The sequence below is a fragment of the Sarcophilus harrisii genome, chromosome 2, assembly GCF_902635505.1.
Source record: "Sarcophilus harrisii chromosome 2, mSarHar1.11, whole genome shotgun sequence".
Lineage (NCBI taxonomy): Eukaryota > Metazoa > Chordata > Mammalia > Dasyuromorphia > Dasyuridae > Sarcophilus > Sarcophilus harrisii.
The window spans coordinates 400,911,190-400,937,771 of NC_045427.1; the positions used below are offsets into that span (position 1 = coordinate 400,911,190).

General features: G+C 32.8%; 1 pseudogene; it reads left to right on the forward strand.

Moving 5' to 3' along the window:
* LOC100916512 overlaps positions 1-7,992 on the forward strand; it is a 99,910-nt pseudogene extending 91,918 nt beyond the window's left edge.
* Positions 7,993-26,582: the final 18,590 nt, after the last annotated feature.

Consider the following 26,582-nt stretch of genomic DNA (forward strand, 5'->3'; position numbering starts at 1 on the left):
GTATGACATAAATATGGTACTGATATCTAAACCAGGAAAGTCCAAAACAAAGAGAGAAAATTATAGACCAATCTCACTAATATTAATGCAAAAATTTTAAATAAAATAATTTCAAAGAGATTATAGCAACATATCATCAGAATAATATACTATGACTCAGTAGGATTTATACCAGGAAAGCAGGTCTGGCACAATATGAGGAAAACTATTGCCATTATTGACTATATCAATAACAGAACCAACAGAAATCATATGATAATTTCAAAAGATGAAGAAAAAGCTTTTGAAAAAATACAGCACCCATTCCTATTAAAAAACACTTTAGAACACAGGGATAAAGGGAACTTGCCTTCAAATAATAAGCAGTATCTACCTAAAACCTACAGCAAGCATTATTTGTAAGGGAGAGAAGATAGATGCATTCCCAATAAGATCAGGGATGAAACAAGCATGCTAATTATCACCACTATTATTCAACATTGTACTATAAATTTTTGCCTTAGCAATAAGAAAAAAAAAAAGAACTTATAGAAATTAGAATAGGCAATGAGGAAATAAAACTATCAATCTTTGCAGAGGATAAGATAATATACTTAAGAGAATCCTAGAAAATAATCCAAAAACCTACTAGAAACAATTCACAGCTTTAGCAAAGTTAAAGGATATGAAATAAACCCACACAAATCATTAGTATTTCTGTATATTACTGATAAAGCCCATCAGCAAGAGATAGAACGAGAAATTCCATTTTTAATTATCATAGAAAAAAATAAAATACTTGGGAATTTACCAAGCAAGACAAGCCCCAAAACTATATGAACACAATTACAAAAACTTCTGACAGAAATAAAATCAGATCTAAAGAATTGGGAAAATATCAATTGTTCATGGGTAGGCCAAGCTAATATAATAAAAATGGCAATTCTGCCTAAGTTGGTCTACTTGTTCATTGCCACACCATTCAAACTTCCAAAACATTATTTTAAAGAACTAGAAAAAATAATTACAAAATTCATCTAAAAAAAAGAAAAAGAAATTATTGGAAAAAATAAAAAGAATGATGGCTTAGCAGTACCAAACATAAAATTATATTATAAAGCACACATTCAAACAATTCAGATAATATTTCTGATAAAAGTCTCATTTTTCTAATATGTAAAGAACTGTGTCAAATTTATAAGAATACAAATTCCCCAAATGATAGATGATCAAAGGATATGAACAGACAATTTTCAAATGATAAACTAAAATCCAATAATAGTTATATAAAAAAAAATGCTCTAAATCACTATTGGTTAAAGAAATGCAAATTAAAACAACTCTCAGATTGGCTAAGATGACAGGAAAAGATAATGATAAATGTTGGAAGGGATGTAAGAAAACTGGGACACTAATGCATTGTTGGTGGAATTGTGAAATAATCTAACCATTTTGGAGAGCAATCTGTAACTCTGCCCAAAGGGCTACAAAACTGCATATGCTGTGACCCAATGGTGTCATTACTGGGTCTATCTCCTCAGAAAATCATAACGAAAGAGAAATATCACACATATGCAAACATGTTTGTAGCAGCTCTTTTTGTGGTATCAAAAAATTGGAAAAGCAGTGGCTCCCCATCAATTGGGAAATAGCTAAGCAAGCTGTGGTACATGAAGGTAATGGAATATTATTGTTCTGTTAAAATGATAAACAAGCTGATCATAGAAAAGCCTGGAAAAATTCACATGAAATGATGCTGAGTGAAAAAAGTAGAACAAGGAATATACTATACATAATAACAGCGAGAATGTGTGGTGATTAACTGCAAAAGGCTTGATTCTTCTCAGCAGTTCAGTGATTTGAAGCAATCTCAATAGACTTCAGACAGAAAATGCCATCTACATCCAAAAGAAAGATCTAAGGAGATGGATGTAAATCAATATATGTTGATTTAAGCTATGTTCATTTATTTTTTCTGTTTTTTTTAAACCTCTTCCATGCTTTTTTTTCCTTTTGCTCTTACTTTTCTCTCTGAAAATGATTCATATGTATATCAAAAATAAAGTTACTACAATGAAAAAAGAGAGATGAAAAAACACATATTAATAACAGATGCCACAGATAACAATATATGTTTAGCATTGACAATATTGATGATATCAATAATACAGATAAAAATATATGTTTAGTATTGATGTTACCAAACATATATTCACCAAGTGGTATAGCATTGAAATTCCTAGAATAGAAGTTAAGAGAGATGCAAGAAGAATTAGACAGAAAGATAATGTGGGGGATCTCAACTTTGTTCTCTCTGAACTAGATAAATTGAACGATAAAGTAATTAAGAAAGAAGTTAAGGAGGTGACTACAATTTTAGATGTTAGATATGATAGACTATGGACAAAATTGAATTGAGACAGAAAGGGTTATACTTTTTCTCAGTGGTTCATGGAACCTATATAAAACTGATCATGCATTAGGGCATAAAAACATCAAATTCATATGCAGAAAGGCAGAGAGAGTAAATGCTTTTTTTCAGATGATGATATAGTAAAAATTACATGTAATAAAGGCCCAAAGAAAAATAATCTAAAAATTAATTGGAAACTAAACAATCTTATCCTAATTATCAGAAACAACAAATCACAGACACAGCTGATAATTTCATGCAAGAGAATGACAATAATGAGACAACATACCAAAATTTAAGGTATGCAGCCAAAACAGTTCTTAGGGGAAGTTTTATATCTCTAGATGCTTGATTGCATAAAATAGAGAAGAAAAAATAGATATTGATGAATTGGGCATGCAACTAAAAAAGCTAGTAAAAGAACAAATTAAAACTTCCCAATTAAATAGCAAATTTGAAATTCTGAAAATTAAAGAGATTAATAAAATTGAAAGTAAAAAACAATTGAACTAATAAACCAAACAGAGTTGGTTTTATGAAAACAAAAAACAACAAAATAGATGAATATCATTAGGAAAAAAAGGAAAGAAGAAAATCAAATTGTTAATATCAAAAATGAAAAGGGTAAACTTTCCACCATTGATGAGGCAATAGAAGTTATTTTGCCCAGCTATATACCAATAAATCTGATAATCTAAGTGAAATGGATGAATACTTACAAAAATACAGATTGCTCAGATTAACAGAGGAGGAAATAAATTACTTAAATAGTCCCATTTTAGAAAAAGAATTTGAACAAGTTATTAATCAATTCCCTAAAAAAAAAAAATCTCCAGGGCCAGATGGATTTACTTGTCAATTCTACCACACATTTAAAGAACAATTCCAATTCTGGGAAAACTATAAATATAGTGTTGATACCTAAAACAGGTAGGGTCAAAACACAGAAAGAAATTATAGGCCAATTTTCCTAAAGGATGTTGATGAAAAATCTTAAATAAAATATTAACAAAAAGATTACAATAAGGATTAATACCCTAATACATCATAACCAAGTAGGAGTTATACCAGGAATGGAGGGCTGGTTCAATATCAGACAAATGATTAGTGTAATTGAATATACCAATAACCAAACTAACAAAAACCATATGATTACCTCAATAAATGCAGAAAAGCACTTGACAAAATCCAACACCCATTCTTATCAAAAACACTAGAGAGTATGGGAATAAATGAATTTTCTTTAAAATGATCAATAAGATTTATTTAAAACCAGCAAACATCATATGTAATAAGGATAAACTAGAACCATTCCCATTAATACCAGGGGTGAAACAAGATTGCCCACTATCACCATTACTATTTAATATTGTATTAGATATGTTAACTTTAGCAAAAAGAGAATGAAAAATAATTAAAGGAAATAGAGTAGATAATGAGGAAACCAAAATATAACTCTTTACAGATGAGATGATGGTATACTTAGAGAATCCTAGAGAATCAACTAAAAAACTACTAGAAACAATTCACTACTTTAGTAAAGTTGCAAGATACAAAATAAATCCACATCCATTTTCAGTATTTTTATGTTACCAACGAAGTCTAAAAGCTAAAGATGTAAAGGGAAATTCCATTTAAAATACCTGTAAATAATATAAAATATTTGGGAGTCTACCTGCCAAGGCAATGTCAGAAACTATATGAACACAATTACAAAACACTTTCCACACAAATAAAGTCAGATCTATTCAACTGGAAAGATACCAAATGCTCATGGGTAGGTCAAGATAATATAATAAAAATGACAGTACTACCTAAATTAATCTACTTATTCAGTGCTATACCAATCAAACTCCAAAGAAATTATTTTACAGAGCTAGAATACCAGAGTTAAACTAGAAGGACAAAATGTTAAGGATTTCAAGGGAATTAATGAAAAATAATGCAAATGAAGGTGGCCTAGCTGTACCAGACTTAAAACTGTATTATAAAGCATTGGTCATCAAAACCATTTGGTACTGACTAAGAAATAGAGTACTCAATTAGTGGAATAGGTTAGATTCACAAGACATAATAGTCCATGACTAATAATCTAGTATTTGATTAGCTTCTGGGAGAAGAACTCATTATTTGACAAAAATTTCTGGGAAAATTGGAAATTTTTATGGTAAAAACTAGGCATTGACCCACACTTAATACCCTATAGCAAGCTAAGATCAAAATGGGTTTGTGATTTAGACATAAAGAGTGATATTATAAGACCACAGGATAGTGTATCTCAGATCTGTGGGGAAGGAAGGTATTTGTGGTCAAAGAAGAACTTCAGTACCTTATGGAATGCAAAATGGATAATTTTGATTATATTAAATTAAAAAGATTTTTTACAAACAAAACACATACAGACAAGATTAGAAGGGAAGCAATAAACTGGGAAATTTTTTTTTAAATTCAAAGGTTCTGATAAAGGCCTTATTTCTAAAATAGAGAACTGACTTAAATTTATAAGAATTCAAGCCATTCTGTAACTGATATGAGTTAAAGGAAATGAATAGGCAGTTTTCAGGTGAAGAATGTGATGGATGTGGCTCTTTTCATTGAGATGATTTAGGCCAGTTTCAGTGATCTTGTGATGATGAGAGCCATCTGTACCCAGAGAGAGAGAGCTGTAGAAACTGAGTGTGTATTGATCACAACATAGAATTTTCATTCTTTTTGTTGTTGTTTGCATGCAATTTGTTTTCTTTCTCATTTTTTTCCTTTTTGATTTGATTTTTCTTGTGCAGTATGATAATTGTGGAAATTTATATCTAGAAGAATTGCACATGTTTAACATATGAATAATTTGCTGTCTGGGGAAGTAGGTGAGGATAAGGCAGGGAAATGGCCGAGGCATTTGGGGTTAAGTGACTTGCCCAGGGTCACACAGCTAGGAAGTGTTAAGTGTCTGAAGCCAGATTTGAACTCAGGTCCTCCTGACTTCAGGGCTGGTGCTCTATCCACTACACCACCTAATTGCCTCTATGAATATGTTTTGAAAATAAAAAGCTTTAATAAAAAAATTAAATAAATAAACTATAGCTAAACTGTTTAAAAAGAGAAGAATAAAATAAAATAAACAAACAATGTTAATCACAACAAATCCAGGAGAAAAAAAAGGACTTATCAAAGCTTACTATGAACTAAATTGGGGAGGGGGAACATAAACTAACCAAATTAACAATGTCTAGAAGACATCTTAAATAACAAAATCTCACAAAAGAAATTGAGCCAGGTATGTGGAACTATTAAAGAGGCCAGTGAAAAACCCTGATCTAATGTATATAAAGGAGAATTTTATCTCATTTTTAAAGACCTACTAATTCTAACATAAGTTATAGGTCCAGTTCTAGGACACATTTGTAACATTTTAGTAGATAATCATGTTTATCTAGAAATTATTATCAAGATTTCAGATGTAATAGAGGTAGGAGAAAGTCTTATGAGTACAGAGTTAGGGGTAGAGGAAGTTATTAAGGAGGTGATGGTAGATAACATCAAGCTCGCTATAAAGTTGTCTGGAATAGAAAACACTCAACCAGACCTAGTAAGAGTTGTTCACACTCCTGAAATCCAAAATAAAGATCTGTGTCTTCTTAGGGATCTAAAAGCCAATCTCAGGTTTCCAAGGTTAGCATCTTGCTTACCACCCCCTTATAAGAATTCATCTGCCTATTCAAAAAAAAATAAAGGTCTCTTTAAAGTCAGACTGAAAAAGGAAAGGGCCATTGGAATAATAGCCTTTGTGAAAACAAATCACAGGAAGAACAGAAAGATACAGTTTAATATGACCCCTCTGGTGATTTTAATAAATCAACAGTAGCATTTGGTGTGCTTTGGCCTGGTCTTTCAGGATACAATAATAGCCCAAAATCACTCTATAGCACTTCTCCTATTGCTGTATCACCTCACAAAGTTCATCTTATTCAGATGCTCCCATGTTCAGCACAGCCTACTCTGCAAAGAAATCATCCTTCTCAACATTCACATTCCATTCAGCATACAATTCCCCTGAGAGGTCTGGATCTTGTGCCTTTGGACAAAGTTCTAGTCACTACAGTCCCTCTGAGAATACCCCAATTCAACATACACTTTCACAAAGAGGCACTGCAAAGACAATCCCAACACAGAATGTTCCAAGGAAAGAAATTAGGATGCTTTCTTCCTTTTATCATAATGTTAGAGTTCAGGAAACCACAAAGACTGGAAGTTTTTTTTAAATAAAAGGTACACAGATGAAGAGCCTAGAGTATACCTGCTTTATACATGCAATTACTAGAGAGAAAGAGGCCCCAAAGAGGAAAGAAACAGCAAAAGGAAGGGGAAAGGGGGCTGAGAGGATCAGGAAGCTTTAGATTATTTTGGTGATAAAGAGACTGGAAAATGAAAGTTTGATTCAGAAGGAGGTGACACAGAGGAGACAAAAGATTATATGAAATTCAGAAAGTTTGTCCTGGAAGATCAGGGTAAAAAAATTGCTACTGCATCTAACTGGAATGCTGAAGAGGAAGGAACCAAATCTAAATTTAAAGTTTCACTCAAGGGCGATAGAAAAAACAATGGAGTCAAGAAAAGAAAAAATGTAAACTTAAAGAGACCAGATATGTAAGAAAAGTCTAACACCGAAAAAGATAAGCACAAGGAAGATGAAAAAAGTTCTGAGAATAATGGTGAAGAAAGAAACTCAGTCATATGATCAGGTAGTCTGAAAAGCTCAAAGAACTCTTTGATTACAATAACCTTCTACAAAAAAAACTGAAGGACAGAGAAAAGTTTATCTTCAGAGAAGAGAGCCCACTTAGAATCAAAATGATAGACAATGATTTCCATCACCCTGAAATCAAACTTAAAATGGTACCTGCTCCCCTTGATGATTCCAACAGACCTGCTTCCTTGACTAAAGATAAGCTGCTCACTATTACACTTCTTCATTCTGTCAAGAGGTTACAATAATTCTGATCCATCTTTCACCACATTAAGTTACCACAGGCCAGCAAAAGAACGTTAGACTCATTTGTTTAGCAAATTGTGTCTTTGCTTCATCATGCTAAAGAGTAATATTTCATATCAGCTATAATAACCTTAAATGAAAGGTTCATTTCTTATCAGAAAGTTACTGAAGAACATTACACCTGACAAAACAAAACAAAACAAAAGCACAGGAGAATTGACATTTCTGAGTGGCCTGAGGAAGCATAACTACTTATCAGGAGGAGAGATCATTTTTAAAGAAAAAAAATCAAAAGGAAAATAAAAAATTAAGATATGCTTCTGCTGATCTTCAATATAACATCTACTGTCTGAAAAAAAGAAGAAAAGAACAGGGGGATTCCAAAGACTAGGGAATCCAGTAGATCCAGAAAGCAAGAAAAACTCATAAATATTATAAAGAACACTAATCTTACAAAGATGATAGTAAACATAAAAGCAGAGAGCAAGACCATTCTTGGTCTTCATCCTCTTCATCAGCAAGTTCTCAAGAAAAAAAAGGAAGAGAAGAAAAGTTTAAAGTCTACCACAAATCCAAAAATATTCAGGCTTTACTCCTCAAGAGTGTTTCATGATGACAGGGATGATAGTGAAGATTATTAAGCCAAAAGTGAAAGAGGCCATGACACTTTCCAATGTGGCAGATCATTTCATTTCAAAAAATTAAAGAGATCCATGAAAAATACCAAGAGGATGGGATTTTTGGAAATGAAACAGATCACAGTAAATAATGAGGAAAAGAAGAACAAACAATTTTGCAAAATTCTACAAAAGTAGAAAATGCCAATTTAGCGAATCAAAGAGAAGATTTATATCAGTGTGGGCTAGAAAAATGACAATTTGCTAAAACTTAGTAAATCTCATTTTATTACCAGAACTTGCTAGAGTTTATATATGGCATGTAGTTTCCCTATGGCTCTGTTAATCTTTACTTGCTGTGGTTGTTATCAGAAGAATAAATCTGAAGTAACATTGCAAATGAGAGCAGAACTTGTGTCTGCCATTTTAATGTGATTTTTGTTGTTGTTATTTTTAAAAATGAATGTAAGGATTTTACTTGAATTTTACTGTTTTCAATTAATCTGTAAAAATTTTTAAGTTTTTAAATATCTCAATAATAGTACAGAGTAAAATGAGAATTGTACTGAAGCAAGATAGAAAGTTGCTACAAATCACATTTATAACTAGCAACTTTAAAATGTTTTACTCTTTTTGTTCTATGCATTGTAAGCAGAATTACAACTATAATTGTATATAAGATATCATCAAGTACAACTCTAAAATTCTGATTTTTCATTTCCTCTATTAGTGTTTTATTCCAAAGTAAACTTTAGTACTATGTATATATGTGTATGTGCATACACACATGTACATATATAATTGAACAGTAGTTCAGTGGAATAGATTAGACAAGTTATAATAATAATAGAACTAAAAAATCCAGCGGTTTTTTTTTGAACATGAATCCTCAACTAAAAAACACTAAAAATTATGAAAATTAAATGAGATCAATAAAATTGAAAGCAAAAAATATTTAATTGAAATATATATATATATATACTGATTTTCCAAAAGAAGATAACCTAATTTGATTTTTAATAAAAGTCAAATTTCCCTATTAAAAATGAAAAAGGAATTCACAATTGATGAGGAAAGAGAAAAAAAAATAAATGAGAAAAGTTAGAGAGATGAATATGTTATTTTAAAGTTATATATTATAGATTTTAGGAGAATATTTAATAGGAAAAGAAAGGACTATACTGTTTTCTCAGCTTTGAATGACACCTTTACAAAAATGAATATGTATTAGGTCGTTAAATTCTTGCAGATAAATAAAAATCAGACATATAAATTCATCCCTTTCTGATCATAATATGATAAAGTTATATAAAATAAAGGATATTTGGAGCATAGTCTGAAAATAACTGAAAAGAGACTAACAATCAAAAAAGTAGGGGTTCTAGAAACAAATCATAGAAATAATCAGCAATTTAAAAAAAATGACAACAATGAGATATCATATCAAAATTTGTGGGATGCAGCCAAAGCTGTACTTAGGAGAAATTTTATATTTCAAAATGTTACATTAATAAAAGAGGGAAAGAGCATATCAACAAATTGGATTTACAACTAAAAGCCAGAAAAACAACAAATAAAAATCCCTGAACACCAAAATATGCTAAAAAGCAAAGAGGAGATTAACAAAATGGAAAGTAACAAAATGTGCTAAAATAAAAATACAGATTATTATTGAAGAAGAGGATTTTTTAAAATATAGTTATTGTTTTTCTTTGATTTTTCCCCTCTGAAAACTGACTATCCTTTTTCTCCAATTATTTGTCTATTGGGGAATATCTCCAATTTTTATACATTTGACTTAGTTCCCTATATATTTTAGAAATCTTTTTGATTAGAAAAATTGCTACAACAATTCCCCCCCTTGATACTTTTCTAATTTTAACTGATTTCTTTTGTTTGTGCAAAAGCTTTTAAATTTTATATAATCAAAATTATCCACTTTCTTCCTCTCTTACATTGTGTGTGTGTGCATGTCTGTGTGTGTGTGTGTGTGTGTGTGTGTGTGTGTGTGTGTATGTGTCTCTTTTGGTCATGAACTGTTTAATTATCCATATATTAGATAGGTTATATTTTTATGCTCTATATTTGGTAATGATATAACCTTTTATGTATAAATCATGCACCCATTTTGAACTTATCTTGATAAATAATATGAAATATTGGTCAATAGGTTCCAACTATATACTCTTTTGTTTTCATAATAATTTTGTCAAATAGTGAGTTCTTGCCCTTACATGCAGGATATTGGGTTTATCAAACATAATGAAGAAAGTGTACTCCATTCAGTTTTCTCCAAAGATCTATCATACCTAACTTTTCTATTTACCTCTTTAAGTTCTTTCTTATTTGGTTTGTGGTTTGATTTATTTAATTCTGAGAGTGCAAGTTTGAGATCTTCCACTATTATAGTTTTGCTGTCTATTTCTTCTTGCAACTCTATTAACTTCTCCTGTAGGAAGTTAGATGCTATACCACTTGGTGCATATATGTTTAATATTGATATTGCTTCATTGTCTATGTTCCTCTTTAGCAAGATATAGTTTCTTTCCTTATCTCTTTTAATTAGATCAGTTTTTGCTTTTGCTTGATCTGAGAAAAGGATGGCTACCCCTGCTTTTTTGACTTCTCCTGAAGCATAATAGATTCTGCTCCAGCCTTTTACCTTTATTCTGTATGTATCTCCCTGATTTAAATGTGTTTCCTGTAAACAACATATTGTAGGGTTCTGGTTTTTGATTCAGTCTGCTATCCTCCTCTGCTTTATGGGAGAGTTCATCCCATTCACATTTACAATTAAAATGACTAATTCTATATTTCCCGCCATCTTATTATCCCCAAATTATGCTTTTCTTTTTCTTACCCCTCTTACCCCCTTCCCACTTATGGGCACCACTTGCCTCATGCAGCTCTTCTTCTTTAGAATCCCTCCCACCTCCTTTGAATCTCTTCTCCTTTCTTACATCTTTCTCTTATTACTCTTTTCCTTTTCCCTTTTCCTCTCCCACTTTTTAATGAGGTGAGAGAAGTTTCTCTATAAACCAAATATGTCAATTATTTTCTCTTTGAGCCAACTCTGATGAGAGTAAGATTCACACAATGTTCCTCCCCATTCCTAAATTCCTTCAGATATACTAGGTTTTCTTTGCTTCTTCATGAGGTATAGTTTCCCTCTTTTAATCTCCCCTTTTCCCTTTTTCTGATACTATCCCCTTTCCATTTCTACTCCCCCTTATTATATTATATCAGTAAAATCAAATTCTACATATCATATAGTTCTTTTAAAAAAAAAAACATATCTTTTATGGAGGACAGCTAGGTGGTACAGTGGATAGAAGACCAGCCCTGAAGTCAGGAGGACCTGAGTTCAAATCCTACCTCAGACACTTAACACTTCCTAACTGTGTGACCCTAGGCAAGGTACTTAACCTCAATTACTTCAGCAAAAACAAAAAAAAAAAAAAAAAAAAAAAAAAAAAAAAAAAAAAAAAAAAGAAAAAAAAAGAAAAGAAAAAAAATCTCTTTTGCTCTTTTGGTATTCATGCCTAGTAATGGTATTGTTAGGTCAAATAATATGCATGATTTTATAGCCCTTTGGGCATAGTTCATATCTTTTGATAATTCTTCACGGGTCACACTTTTATTTTTAATAATTTTGACTCAGTTCACTCTTTATGTTTGAGAAATAAGGCCTCATCTGAGAAACTTGATTCTAAATTCTTTTCATGATAACTATTGCTAACTATATTCTCCTGTACCCATTTTTCTATTCTAGCTTTCATTTTGAACTTTCTCAAAAGTATTTACTGACTATTTCCTTTCCCAATATTCTATTCTCTATTCTATCACTCTCTCCCCTTTCCTTATCATATTCCCTTCCTACTTTCTTACAGGATAAGATAGATTTTTATACTCATATTGAGTGTATATATCATTTCATCTTTGAACCAATTCTGATTAAAGTTCACTTACTTCCCCTCTTTCTCTACACCATAGAAGCTTTTTCTTGCAATATTTCACTTCTCCCTGTTCTTTTATCCCAATATATTCTTCTCTCACCCCTCAATGTCACCATTTTAAAAATTTTATCCCTTCATATTCAAGTTACACCTGTGCTTTCTATCTATATATATTCCTTCTTACAACCATAATAATAAGAAAGTTCTAATGAGTTTCAAGTATCATTCTTCCATGTAGGAATGTAAATAGATAAAGCTCATTAAGTCCCTTATGATATAACTTTCCTGATTATCTCCTTATGCTTCTCCTGAGTCCTGTACTTGAAAATCAAATTATCTATTTAGCGCTAGTCTTTTCATCATGGGAAAATCCTCTATTTTAGTGAAATTCTACTTTTTTCCCTGAAGGATTATACTTAGTTTTGCTGGGTAGGTGATACTTGGTTATACTACTAACTACATTGCTCTCTTGGAATATCATAATCCAAGCCCTGCAGCCTTTTATTGTAGAATCTAGTAAATCTTTTATTATTCTAACTGTGACTCCACTGTACTTGAATTTTGAAACATGTTTTAGGAAAACATAGTTTTGGAGGACAGATTAAAAAGAGTAAATATAAGAATAAATTTATTACCTGAAAGCTGTGACCAAAAAAAGAACCTTGACACAAAACTGCAAGAAATAGTCAAGGATAATTGTCTTGGAGTGATAGGATGTGAGGGGAGAGTAAAAATAGAAAAAAAAGAATCCACCAGTCACCATCTCAAAGAGATCCTATGTGGAAAACACATAGGAATATTATTGCCAAATTTCAAAAACCCAGATCAAAGAGAAAATATTTTGTTTTATTTATTTATTGTTATATATGTATACTAACTTTTTAATGCATATTTCTTTATTATGCGTATTGGGAGAGAAAAATCTGAACAAAAGGGGAAAACCACAACAGGAAAAAAAAAACAGAAGAAAAAAGTGAACACAGCATGTGTTGATTTATATCCTACCTCCATAGTTCTCTTTCTGCATGTGGATGGCATTTTCTATTCAAAGTTTATTGGACTGGCTTGGATCACTGAACTGCTGAGAAGAAGCAAGTTTTTCATAGTTGATAATTGCACAGTCTTACTGTTATTGAGTAAAATGTCTTCCTGGTTCCGCATGTTTTGCTCAATATCAGTTTGTCTAAGACTTTTTTATATCATCATTTTTATAGAACAATGGTATTCCATTACTTTCATATACCACAACTTATTCAGCCATTCCCCAATTGATGGGCATCCTTTCATTTTCCAATTCTTTGTCACCACAAAAAGGGCTACTACAAACATTTTTGCACATGTGGGTCCTTTTCCCTTCATTATTATTTCCTTACAAAACAGAGCCAGTAATGGCACTACTCTGTCAAAGAGTATGCACAGTTTTGTAGCTCTTTGGGCATAGTTCCAAATTGTTCTCCAGAGTGGCTGAATCATTTCACAACTCTACTAACAATGTATTAATGTCCCAACTTTCCCACATCCCCTCCAATATTTATTATTATCTTTTCTTGTCATCTCAGTGAATCTAAGAGGTTTCAGGTGGTAACTAACTTGTTTTAATTTATATATTTCTAATCAATAGGAATTTAGAGGATTTTTTTCATATGACTATAGGTGGCTTTTAATTTTGTCATCTAAAAATTGTCTGTTGATATCCTTTGACTATTTACCAATTGGGGAATGATTTGTATTTTTATAAATTTGACACAATTCTTTATAAATTTTAGATAGGAGGTCTTTACCAGAAATACTGGTTGTAAATTTTTTTCCCAGTTTGTAGTTCCTTTTGGTATGGGATGTGCCAAGTTTTTGATATATTTCTCCCAGTTTTCACAGCAATTTTTGTGAATAGTAAGTTCTTATCCCAGAAGCTGGAGTTTGGAGTTTATCAAATACTAGTTTACTACAGTCATTGATCCCACTGATCCATCACTCTATTTCTTAGCCAGTACCAAATGGTTTTGATGACTGCTGCTTTATAATAGAGTTTTAAGTCTGATACTGCTAGGCCACCATCCTTTGCAATTTTTTTTCATTAATTTCCTTGATATTCTTGCTTTTTTTATTCTTCTAGATGAATTTTGTTATTTTTTCTAGCTCTATAAAATATTTTTGGCAGATTGGTATGGCACATAACAAGTAAACCAATTTAGATAGAATCTTCATTTTTATTATATTACCTTAGCTTACCCAAGAGCAATTGATATTTTTCCAATTGTTTATTAAAAAGAAAGTCTTACAAGAAACATACAAAATAATTCAAATATGCTGAAGAGACAATTAGAATTGGGTAATATTTATCAACAGCTACAATAAAAGATCACAACTTTTCACACAAATTAAGTCTGATCTAACCAATTGGAAAAATATTAAATGATTTTGGATAGGGCGAGCAAATATAACAAAGATGACAATACTACCTAAACTAATCTATTTGTTTAGCACTATACCAATCAGACTCCCAAAAAACTATTTTAATGACCTAGAAAAAATAACAACAAAATTCATATGGAAAAACAGAAGGTCAAGAATTTTAAGGGAATTAATGAAAAAAAAAATCAAATGAAGCTGGCTTAGCTGTACCAGATCTAAAATTATATCATAGAGCAGCAGTTACCAAAACCATTTGGTATTGGCTAAGGAATAGATTAGTTGATCAGCGGAATAGGTTAGGTTCAAGGTATAGGTTCAACAACTATAGCAATCTAGTGTTTGACAAACCCAAAGACCCCAGCTTCTGCGATAAGAACTTACTGTTAGACAAAAATTGCTGGGAAAATTGGAAACTAATATGGCAGAAACTAGACATTGATCCACACGTAACACCGTACACCAAGATAAGGTCAAAATGGGTTCATGACCTAGGCATAAAGAATGAGATTATAAATAAATTAGAGGAACACAGGATAGTTTACCTTTCAGACCTGTGGAAGAGGAAGGAATTTATGACCAAAGAAGAACTAGAGATCACTACTGATCACAAAATAGAAAATTTCAACTATACCAAACTGAAAAGTTTTTCTACAAACAAAACTAATGCAGACAAGATTAGAAGGGAAGCAATAAACTGGGAAAATATTTTTACAGTCAAAGGTTCTGATAAAGGCCTAATTTCCAAAATATATAGAGAATTGACTCCAATTTATAAAAAATCAAGCCATTCTCCAATTGATAAATGGTCAAAGGATTTAACAGACAATTCTCAGATGAAGAAATTGAAACTATTTCTAGCCATATGAAAAGATACTCCAAGTCATTATTAATCAGAGAAATGCAAATTAAGACAACTCTGAGATACCACTACACCCCTGTCAGATTGGCTAGAATGACAGGGAAAGATAATGTGGAATGTTGGAAGGGATATGGGAAAACAGGGACACTAATACATTGTTGGTGGAACTGTGAATACATCCAACCATTCTGGAGAGCAATTTGGAACTATGCTCAAAAAGTTACCAAACTGTGCATACCCTTTGATCCAGCAGTGTTACTACTGGGCTTATATCCCAAAGAGATTATAAAGAAGGGAAAGGGACCTGTATGTGCAGGAATGTTTGTGGCAGCCCTCTTTGTAGTGGCTAGAAACTGGAAACTGAGTGGATGCCCATCAGTTGGAGAATGGCTGAATAAATTGTGGCATATGAATATTATGGAATATTATTGTTCTGTAAGAAATGACCAACAGGATGATTTCAGAAAGGCCTGGAGAGACTTACACGAACTGATGCTGAATGAAACAAGCTGGGCTAAGAGATCATTATATACTTCAAAAACAATACTATATGATGACCAATTCTGATGGACTTGGCCATCCTCAGCAATGAGATCAACCAAATCATTTCCAATGGAGCAGTAATGAACTAAACCAGCTACGCCCAGCGAAAGAACTCTGGGAAATGACTAAAAACCATTACATTGAATTCCCAATCCCTATATTTTTGCCCACCTGCATTTTTGATTTCCTTCCCAGGCTAATTGTACAATATTTCAGAGTCTGATTCTTTTTGTACAGCAAAATAACATTTTGGTCATGTATACTTATTGTGTATCTAATTTATATTTTAATATATTTGACATCTACTGGTCATCCTGCCATCTGGGGGAGGGGGTGGGGGGAAAGAGGGGAAAAATTGGAACAAGAGGTTTGGCAATTGTCAATACTGTAAAGCTACCCATACATATAACCTGTAAATAAAAGGCTATTAAAGAAAGAAAGAAAGAAAGAAACTAAAGGCCCTAAAAAAAAAAAAAAATCACAGGTCCTGGAATAATACATACATATCAACAATCAAAAAAACTAGGCTTGCAGGCAAAAATTTCATATCCAGCAAGGACCTTCAATGAACTTGCAGATTTTCAGGACTTTGTCTCAATCAAACTCAAACTATTGAAAATTTAACATATATGAGCCAACATCAAAGATTAATTTCAAGATTCAACAAGGATACATTATTTTTTTACATAGAAATGTATGTCATATGTTTAAGATTGACATTGGGTAATTAGATAGGTCAAAAGATAATTTGGGCCAGAGCTGAGTACAGTATGACTCTAAAAAAACCAATGTCTAGAAAAAAGGTAAAAGTAGTAATTATGTCATAAGAATGAGGTAGAGAGGAAAACTTGACACAGAGGCATTAGAGGGGAAGGAGGACTGGTTTTTCTGAAAAAACTGCTCACATCAGGAATGACTTAAAAAGGGAATAATATATACGTACATCTATATACTTCACAGGATATATATATATATATATATATATATATATATATATATCAATGGTAGCCTGCTTAGGGGATGTGGGAAGGACCGAAGAGAGAAAAAGAAGTAAGTAAAAATGTACAGTAGAAAAAAAAAGAATAATCTACAAGGAAACAAAGAAAAGTGGATATTCATAAATATAATTTTTTCTATTAATATATATGCTTTCTTGAAATGGAAATTTATTGTTACATATTTTGAATCCTCTCTGATGTTCTGCTGGGCATATAGAAATGTTTTGTTTTACATTATTTTCCTTTTCTGTCTTTCTATTTTGTTTATTCTTATATTAAATTTAGTTTTAAATAAATATTTTTTTATTATTATTATTATAGTAACTTTTTATTGACAGAATCCATGCCAGGGTAATTTTTTTACAACATTATCCCTTGCACTCACTTCTGTTCCGATTTTTCCCTCCCACCCTCCACCCCCCCCTAGATGGCAAGCATTAAATAAATATTTTAAATAAATTAAAATTATTTGTGATTTAAATAATAGTTAATAAAACATTTTGTGATAAGTTTCTTATTTTCAAATGTCTCATTTTCAAAATATAGAGAATCAATCCAAATTTATAAGACTAAAAACAATTCTTCAAAGGGCAGTCAGAATATAAGCAAGCAGCTTTTAAAGAAAGAAATTCAATTTACAATCATATGAAAAAGCTCTATATCATTAATAGATAGAGAAAATCAAGTCAAAGCATCTAGAAATTCCATATTATTGCCATCAGGTTGGCAAAAATGGCAAAAGAAGAAAATGGTAAACACTGTGTGTTTGGGATGGTGAGAAAACCTATGCACTAGTGAACTGTCCCATCAGTCTAGAATTTGATGCTTGATAGCCTTACAAAATCTACACCCCCAAAGAGATTTTTAAAAAGCAAAGGAGAGATAGATAGATAGATCAAAAACAGATGGGTATGAATATATATATATATATATATATATATATATATACTAACACATGCATCTATTACTTTCCAATAAAACCATTAATAGTAACTCTTCATGATAACTAAAAATTAGAAAATAAAGGAGTGTGGTTTTATTGGGGAATGGCTAAACAATGTGGTATGTTAATATAATGTAATATTATTGAATTATAAGTAATTATAAAATAGTTAATTTCAGAGGAAACTGGCAAGACCTTTTTGAACTGATGGAATGAAGTAAATAAAACTAGGAGGATAATTTATTCACTACTTATCACATTATTCAGAAATACAACTTTGAATGACTTGAGAACTCTAATCAACATGAGAAATCACAAGTCCAAAAGCAAGGGAAAAACATGCCATTTACCTCCTGACAGAGAGGTGATGAACTTACAATTCCAAAACAGACATACCTTTTCAGATAAAACTAATGTGGAAAGTTCTTTTGCTGAATTCTGTAGATATATGATTTGAAGGATATTTTTTATTTTCTCCCTGAAGGGTAATAGGAAGATTTGATTACTAAGAATGCATTTTTTTAAATTTAAATTTTAAATGGAATGAAATAATTAATAAAGCAATATTAATATTAAACTTTTTAAAAAGCTAAATGCAATCATTTGATTACATCAAATTTAAATGCCTTGCTAATATGGACAAAGGAAGCCAGTTTTCCTTCCCCTCCTTCCTTCCCTCCTTTCCCCCTCCCTTCCCTCCTCTCTTCCTCCCTTCATCTCTCCCCCTCCCTCCTTCCCTTCCTCCTTCCCTCCCTTCCTTCCTTCCTTCCTTCCTTCCTTCCTTCCTTCCTTCCTTCCTTCCTTCCTTCCTTCCTTCCTTCCTTCCTTCCTTCCTTTGAGGCAATTGAGGTTAAGTGAGGTTAAGTTAAAAGTCACACAGCTAGGAAGTGTCTGAGGCTAGATTTGAACTCAGGTATTCCTGACTTCAGGGCTGGTGTTCTACCCATTGCACCACCTAGCTGCCCCAAAACCAGTATGTATTGAGCATCTCATATATACCAGGGAGAAGGTATTGAGGGTATAGATTAGAGTGGTAGCCAGGTAAGTAGAGAAGTAGATTGAAAGTTAGAAATGATGAATTAGTCACTGGAAATGGAAAAAAAAAAAACTGAATTGCCAAGGATGACTATGCTTGCAAACCTGGCTAACAAGAAAGATAATTTTTTTAAAAATACAAATAAAGAATTTAGGGATAGATCACTGCTTTGGGAAAAACATAATAAGTTCTGTTTTTCAATCTTTTGAGTATGAATGCAAATGGGATATCTAGTTAGAAATACTTAATAAGTAACTGAAATAAAAGAGACTAAAGCTCAAAAGGGGATCCAGCAAATGGGTGTGTAAATATGGAAGTAGTCTACCTAAAAGTTTTTTAAACCATTGATGACTGATTAAACAATGAGAGCAAAGAGTGTATAAAAAAAAGAGAAGAGGGACCAGGACAGTGAATTTGGGATACCTAGTAAGGGATGAAATAAGGACAATGAACCAGCAAAGGAAATAGCCACATACATAGTTATTTCATTCTACAGCTTCATCCTTCATTGCAATAAATAACAAAATTTATATAACCAAATAAAATGAAGGTTTTGCATGTTGTTTATAGTTGATAAATTGTAGACAGCTTTATGCTGAACATTCCCAGGATTCTATAGGAATTACCCTTGTATGCATCTTAAAATTCACTAGCGAGGTTAAATAAAACTTCCAAAGACAAAATTTTAAAATGCGTTTTATTATACAATTTTAAGCTTAATGAACCCTGGTAGACAAAAATTATACACACAATTCTCACTCCAGATTGTGTACAAACAATTTACCATTTAATAGGAAAAAGTTTTACTCCCTTCATGCATTATAATGATAATGGTAATGATGATGAATGAATGAAAAAAATATTTATTAAGCATTTATGATGTTCTAAGCACTGGGTACATGAGTTTTTTTTATAATCCCCGTGCTCAAGAAGCTCACATTTTATTTGGAGGAGATCACATATACAATAGTAAGGTGGATGGAAAGAATCTGGGGTCTTAAGGTATAGCCACATAACAAATTATGCATAGTGATCCAGAGGATGCCACAACTGGAAGGTGGTAAGGTCTGGCATTTCTTAGGGTGTAGTGTCAGGGCAGATTACAAACCTGTATAGTGCTTTAGGGAACTCAATAGCAGGTCAAATGACAAAACTCTAATTTATCATTATGCCCACCAGAAGATCCATAAAACTCTATATGTCATTATTCAAGTGGAATGCAATCTATATATTAATCATAGATGATATAATTATAATGATATTTATAATAATAGCTCTCCTTAAATAAAAATTTAAGGCTTTCACACCACTATGAATAATTCTGTGAGAGGGTAGTGAAGGTATTATCATCTTCAATCCATAAATGAAGAAATTGAGGTTCTAAACACATTCTGACTTTCCCATAATCACCTAGCAAGTACAAGTTTAGAAGAAGCGTTTGAACATAGGCCTTTATGTTTTAGAGAGAACACCATATCTGGAATCGGGAAAATCTAAGTTTTAAACTCCTTTCAAATACTTGCTGTAACACTAGTTACTTAAGTTCTCTGAACTCCAATTTCTACATATGTACAATGAAGAGGTTAGACTGGATGAGCTTTAAAATCTATTATCTTTTATCTCTAAATTCTGTGTTCCTCCTATTATAATAGACAACCTAGTTTGCTTTCATTTCTTGTCATATATGAACTCACTTAAAATGAATTTAAGAATAGTAAATTATCTCAGAAATTTCTAGAGATAGGCTTAGTGAAATATTAGCACATATTCTAAAATATCTTCAAAAATAAATCAATAAACGGGCTAACAAAGATAGGTTTCAAATTGAATGATTCTGAATTCAATTATCATTAAATTTTGACCACTTAAGATATTCTATTTCCTGATATTTGATACCATATATGTATATGTACATAAGTATGTATATATATTTATAATTATTTTTATATGAAATTACTAAAATTTGAAGTTATTTAGAATTTTTGTAGACCTCTGTGTAGGGTTTTTATTCTCATATATTTAGAAAACATTTCAGAAACAATAAAATTTCTTCCACTATTTTGTTATATCCTCTAATGATAATTTTGCTTCCTAATGGATGCAATTATTTTACTGTCCTTAAAAATGCACATATTTCTGGAGACAATAAGTTTTGACCTGGACATATATCTCGATGATTAGAAAATTAAACTTCCATCATAGAGTCAATAACAGAAAATGATTATGAAAGAATCTGATTTTATATAAAAATCCTAAAATACTCAATAGAGGAAATAAAATAAGCTTTGAATATTTTTCACCTTTGGAAAACTCTATGAGGATCTGTAATTCATATATATTGCGTTTAAGTTCTAGTGGAAAATATTGTCCAAATAAGATTGGCTGACAGTAGACACCTCTAATGGAAATCATAGATGGTATAAGGCCAGAATAATAGTATTGAGCAAAGCTAAACACACAGTCTTAAGATGCAAGTGTTGCGGTAAGGACTGACTCCTCACAAACATACCTCCAGTGATGGTGGGGGGATATGAATTATGCATGAAACACATTTCTCAGCTTTTTACAATTTTCACTGGAGCCTGCATTTCAACACTGATTGCAAACGGCCCATGAATCCATCTAAAGCCAGAACTGCCGAACAAAAGGTACTGTTGCCCAGGACAACCCTAGCTTTTAAAGCATATAAGAAAGAAATTGTGTTTCCTGCAAATTTTACAAGGGAATTTCTCTTGACATCGCCCACAACTCAAATGCTTCATCTATTTTGCTCTCTCCCCCTTACATATTTCTCAAAGATATTTACAATACTATTATTTAAATGCAGGGTAGTATATGATTAGATTACATGTGCATTGAGACATCTCATCATATCATTTGTGGTTTTTTTGTGTGATTTTTAGCTCTTGCTGATTCAGGGAATGCTGTTTTAAGAAATAGTCTGAAATCATTGAAACTGGTGATATAACATAAGAATGGGCCACATAAATTGAATAATTTCCAAAAGAAAGTACAGTTGATGCAGTAAAACACTGGGAAAACTATCAAAATAGGTGAGAGTATCTTCTTCCTTGGAAAATAAGTCAGAAGAGTATATTTTATCCTCTGAAATTTAGGAATTTAGAGAACATATAGTATAATGGGTCTTAACCAGGTAATAAAAAAAGAGAGAGCCACGGATAGACTTTATGGAATCTTTTAATGTGGATGGGGGGGGAGGGCTTACATTTTAATTTCCACTAATCTCTGACAAAATTTAGCTTTTCCTTCAATTGTTTAATTTTTTTTTTCTGAGAAAAGATCTATAGGGTTTTTAACCACATTGACCTTTATATAATACAAAAAGATTAGCTCACTGTTTGACAAAAAATACTAGGAGAACTAGAAAATAGTATGGAAGAACATAGGCATTGGCCAATTTCTCACATAATATACAAAAGTGGTATCTTGTACCCAAGGTGAGTAATATGTACCCAAAATGTATAATACCATAAGTAAATTAGGAGAGCAAGGAATAATTTACCTGTCAGATTTATGGAGAAGGGAAAAAATATATGACCAAACAAGAGATAAAGAACATCATGAAATTAAAGATGGATAATTTTTATTCCATTATGTTAAACGGTTTTAAACAAACAAAACCAATATATCCAAGATTAGAAGGAAAGCAAAAAGATAGAAAACAACTTTTACAGAGAATATTTCTGGTAAAGATCTCATTTCTCAAATACATAGAGAAGTGAGTTAAATTTATAAGAATATACATTGTTCCTCAATTGATAAATGGTCAAAGATCAGATAAAGAAATTAAAACCATCTATACTAATAGATAAAAAAAAATCCTCTCAATTGTTATAGATTAGAAATATGCAAATTAAAGCAACTCTGAGGTACTACCTTACCCCTATCAGGTTGGCTTATATAACAGAAAATAAAAATGATAAATATTGTAAATAATGAGAGAAAGTTGGAACACTAATGTAGTGTTGGTAGAGTTATAAACTGATCCAACCATTCTGGAGAGCAATATGGAATTGTGCCCAAAGTGCTATCAAACTATGCATAGACTTTGATCCAGGAGTAACACTGCTACATCTATATCTCAGAGAACATAAAAAATGGAAAAGGAACCATATGTAGAAAAAATATTTGTAGCAGCTCTCTTTGTGGTGACAAAGAATTGAAAATAGAGTGGATGCCTTTCTCTCTCTTTATCTCTCAAAGAGATCACTTGATGCTCTCAGCATTTTGATTCTTTTCTTTAAAAAATAACTAAAAATTTACAGGAGAGATAGTCTTTCTTGTAACTATTCTCATAATTCTTTTTCTGTAATAATTTTGTTGATATATGTCCTGTAAACATGGAAATTTAAGTATCCATTTGGAAATTGAGGGGATTTTAACTTTATAAGAGGCACCAATAAACCTCAGTGTAGTTATCAAAGATAAGCTGATAACTTCATTCCAGAGTATGGATATTTGGTCCAATATTATTACTTCCAACAGTAATTACTTATTTTTTATGTTTTAGCAGTCTATTAATAAAGAGCTAATTGAAGAACAAGAGATATGCATCAAGTTATTCCCCAACTCTTTCCCCCTCATTTTTTTTAGTAATTGATTCTCATATGAAGAGAAAATTATCTTTCTCACAGATGGTCACAGTGAAGTATTGTGGGAAATTAACTACACTTGGCTATTTTCCTGCGTTTTCTACTTAGCAACTAGGGTGCATAACCTCAGAAGTGTTATTTAACTTTTCTCCAGACACCCTCTTAATAACAGCAGTAGGCTTCACAGTTGGCAAACTCTTTTTAAAGTCCCAAAATATTATTTTACTTTATTTTGAATTTTTGTTTTAGCTATTTGAAATATCACAGGATAATAGACTATATGGAACATGTATTATGAAACTAAAAGTCCAGTGCAGAACAAATCTTTCCTAATAAAATTCTAGGTGATTCCTTTAAATAATCTCAGTTCAGTATTTATCCTTAATTTTCCCATTTTGCATTATTTTCAATTTTTCATATTGCCTACGGAATAATGTATATATATCTGGCCTAGCAGAAAGGAAGACCTGGATCTGGAAGTCCTACTTCTGAAACATACTGACTATATTACTTTAAGAAGTAATATAACCTCTCTGGGGTCTAATCAATTCTCTAAAACTGAAAAAATATAAGTAGGACCTACATTATTAGAGAGATTCTGCTTAGTTCTCCATACCAATGAAATCATAGTTTTTACCTGCTATCCTCTATTGTGAAGATCGTGTTTTTTAAAATCAGCAGGAGTCTGGAGTTCAGGTTAGGGGAAAATTGTCAGTCTTTATTCTCAGTGAAGAAGGATCAGAGGTGGAAGAGAATTGGCGATAGCAATGTGTGCAGCTGAGTCAAGAAGCCCAGGCCCCATCTCTCCCAGCTTCTCTTCCTGTTCCTGTCTCTGCCTCCACCGACCAAAATCGTCATTTCCTGTACAACACATCAGGACTTGCACAGAGAATGGGCAGGGACCATTCTTTATCCAATCATGTATATTAATAGAGTATAGTCCAATTACTATTTAGCCTCATGTACTTGGGACCTCAGTGCATCAACTCAAACCTCAGCCCATTACATCTCCCGCTTTCTTTTATTTTAGAACACAGGTGGTCATGCCATCCCTGACTCCTCAGGGAGGTCAGAGCCCCCAAGGGGAGGTGATCACAGCCTCCCTAACTTCTCAGGGAAGGAGGTGAAAGCACCGAAAAGGAGGTGATCACAGCCTCCCTGACTTCTCAGGAAAGGTGGTGAAAGCACTAAAAAGGAGATGATCACACCCTCCCTGACATCTCAGGAAGGGAGATGAAAAGCACCAAAGGGAAGTGGGGGTTGCTAGTGGGTTTCTGGGCTGAAGGGTCTTATGCACAAACCCATCAGCATGGGAGGTATTACACAAGCACAGAGGCTATTAGGGATGACTCTCCCCACAGTCAGTGCAGGCTCGATGTGGTGTAACAAACATGAATTGTACATGCAAGTAGCAGAATAGCAAACAATATAAATCAACATGGTGTTGGAAAAGATCACCAGAAGTCCTAGAAGGAGGGTATGTAAACAACAGTCACACATACACCTTCTTTAGCAACCAAGAGATAGTCCAAAACCAATCTATTGTCCATTGTTTTACATGTCAGGGAATCCAATGATCCCCCTGAGTTTTTGAAGTCCTGCAAAAGTCTTTTTATGTGTTAGGGAATCCAATGATTCCAGCAGATTTTGAAGTGTTGTAACAGTCTTATCATTTCTCAGAGAATCCAATGATTCCTGAGAGTTTTCAAGTCCTATGTCTCAGAGAATCCAATGATTCCTGAGGATTTTCAAGTCCTATGTCTCAGAGAATCCAATGATTCCTGAGGGTTTTCAAGTCCTATGTCTCAGAGAATCCAATGATTCCTGAGGGTTTTGAAGTCCAACAATCTTTGATGTCCATGAGTCAAACGCCATAACTGCCACGCTCTTTCAATGGTGAGCACAATCAGCAACAGAACCACCTGATATTTCTTGGGTCTTCTCCTTTGTTTCAAGGGTCTGCTCCATCTCTCTGTGATGGACAAGGTGAATATGGCTCATTGGCACCCATCTGATTGCTTCTCCACCTGTAGAGATACAAGCAAACCCTCTCCCCAAAGCAGTTAGCCTATCTGGTCCTTTCCATTCACCACTTTCTGGGTCTCTCCACATCACCTGGCGATTATCTAAAGATAGTGGAGCTGCTCGCACTGGACACTGACCTTCCGGTGGGTTATAAAACCTGTCTGCTGGAGCCAGTGCATCTTTGTCAAAAATCAAGAAGTTAATAGTATAAAGAGCTAGATTTAGAAGTTCTCTAGGGTTACCTGTGGCTCCCCCTTTCTTTTGTTTTTGGAGGAGCATCTTAATATCTCTGTTTCTCCTCTCTACTATTGCCTGTCCTTGAGGATTAAAAGGTATGCCTGTGGTGTGTAAAATCTTATACTGTGCACAAAAGTGTGCAAAATGTTTTGAAGTATAAGCAGGACCATTGTCTGTTTTTATTGCTTGTGGCACACCCATAATGGCAAATGCTTGTATGAGGAATTCAGTGACCACTCGGGCTGTCTCTTTTGCTGCTGGCATTGCAAAAGTGAATCCCGAAAAGGTGTCTACCACAACGTGGATGAAAGACAGACGACCGAAAGATTTATAATGGGTCACATCCATTTGCCAAATTTCATTGGGTCTCAAACCACGAGGGTTCTTCCCTGGAGGCAGTGTAGGAGCGTGGAAAGGAAGGCAAGTCGTATAGGCTTTTACTATGCTCCTAGCTTCCTCTCTTGTTATTCCAAATTGTAAACGTAAAGCTCGAGCAGCCTGATGATATTTAGAATGAGATGCCTGGGCTTCGTGGAACAAAGGGGTATTGACCAACATAGTTAGAAGGCTATCTGCCTTTGAATTGCCATCAAATATGGGACCTGGAAGTCCACTATGAGAATGGACATGTAATATATAGATCTTACCTGGATGCTTTCTCACTTGCTCTTGCAGTTTCTTAAAGAGCTGATATATATTAGAGGCTGCAAATTTTATTTGGGCTGTGGCAATTCTTTGTACCACACCTACTGAATAGGCTGAATCAGATATTATATTTATGTCTCCTGGATAATAAGTAAGAGCTAAAATGATCGCATACAATTCATTCTGCTGAATGTACTGAAAAGGAGTTCTGACTACTCTCTTTATAGTGAGATCATGAGAGTACTAGCTCAGTCGGTAGAGTATGAGATTCTTAATCTCAGGGTTGCGGGTTCGTGCACCACGTTGGGCACCAAATGTG